Here is a 1,572-nt window from a genome sequence, read left to right as displayed (position 1 = left end):
ACTTAATGATTAAATTTAAAAGAGTTAGTAATTTGAAAGTAATTGACAAGAACTAGGAAACGTGGATGGTCCATATGCAAAATATTAAAATTTTTGGACTAAATTCGCATTATTTGCCAAACCATAAGGAAGAAAATGAAACTTTACTCTATTTTTTTGTTGGAAAGTTAGCAACAATTTTCCAACGAAAATTCTATTGCTACTATTCTGTTGTTGCAATATTGTAGCAAAATTAGAGCTTATATTTTTTTTGTTGAAAATTCGTTTAAAATCTTTTGAAATTACTTTGTCATATAAATTTTGTAGGAAATATTTGTAAAAAAATGACATGTTTTCTAGTAGATGTGATTCTGTGAAAGAAGTTTTGAAAAAGGGGGCATGCATTCATATCCGTTTAACCAATGGCAATGAGCTAAAACTTGACATTAATATATTAAGTTAGTTTATTTAATTAATATACTTAATGAAATAGATAGTTTGTCATCATAGCTTCTTCATTTGATAAACAAAACAGGTTGCCAAAATATTTCTTTAGGTTAGCTTATTAAAATTCTAAATGAATATGAATTTTCTTAGAATTCGTTCTTGTTGTTTGTTCATGTTGAATGAGTGTGGCTCGGCTCATACTCGGGATGTAAAAATTTACGGAAGCCACTCCGGTATATATCAGAGCCAGGTTTGCGAGGTCGATTTGGACCAGCTTTGTCTTTGGGTTAAAATTCCGGTAAATGGATCTCCACATGAAGTTGCTGACCTTCTGAAAGATATTTATTACCTGGCCTTGTTCTCCAAAGAGGAAAGAGATAATCTTGGTGATGGTTTTCTAATCGATCCAAGTTTTCGTGGTGGATGACGTTACAGAATTTGCTTTCTTGTGGTTATCAAATCGGTCCAAGGTTTCGTTGGCGGTTTGGAAAGGGTGGTCGGAGTTTAATCTGGATTATTGTTCCAAAATGTGTAGTTCCGGACACGCAAACAGGCCCATGCCAGACCATCCCAGGCCCATCACGTGAGAGGTAAATCAGTCTCGTTCAGCGGCAAGACGATTGGCGCTTATGATCGATTTTGAACCCAAGACCTCTAGGTTATTGTTCCAAGTTTTACGTCCCCTTAACCAACTGAGCTACACGGCGGGGACAATCTGGGTTATGGTCTTGTAATATAGCTAGGTAGTGTGTTTTATTTTGCTTTGTCTTTTTCTTTTTCTAGTTGTTTGGAGCTGTGGCTCAACCCTTTGCTGGGCTTTGTTGTTTAGTTTTCGGTGGAATGAAAGTTTTGCTAATTAAAAAAAAGAAAAGAATTCCATCTAAATCCTTCATATTTATATTAGAAAACCTTAAAAGCAAATTAAAAGTGATGAAAAATTCAAATTAAAAGTAGCACAAAATTAAATTAATTTGGTTTGTGTGTGTGGGGGTGGGGGGGGGGGGTGGTTCACCATCAATAAATGTACATCTTCCATAAACCAACTTCACTAGTACCGTTTAAGCTCCTCCATCTTCTCTACCTTTTGAGGCTTTGAGCTCCATCATATCAGCCACCTCCGGCACAGCCGCCACCATCAAGCACCAT

The sequence above is a fragment of the Bidens hawaiensis genome, unplaced genomic scaffold (assembly GCF_021521415.1).
Source record: "Bidens hawaiensis isolate Kalapana, Puna unplaced genomic scaffold, B.hawaiensis_p1.1 tig00045626_1, whole genome shotgun sequence".
Taxonomy (NCBI): Eukaryota; Viridiplantae; Streptophyta; class Magnoliopsida; order Asterales; family Asteraceae; genus Bidens; species Bidens hawaiensis.
This window is presented reverse-complemented; position numbering follows the sequence as displayed.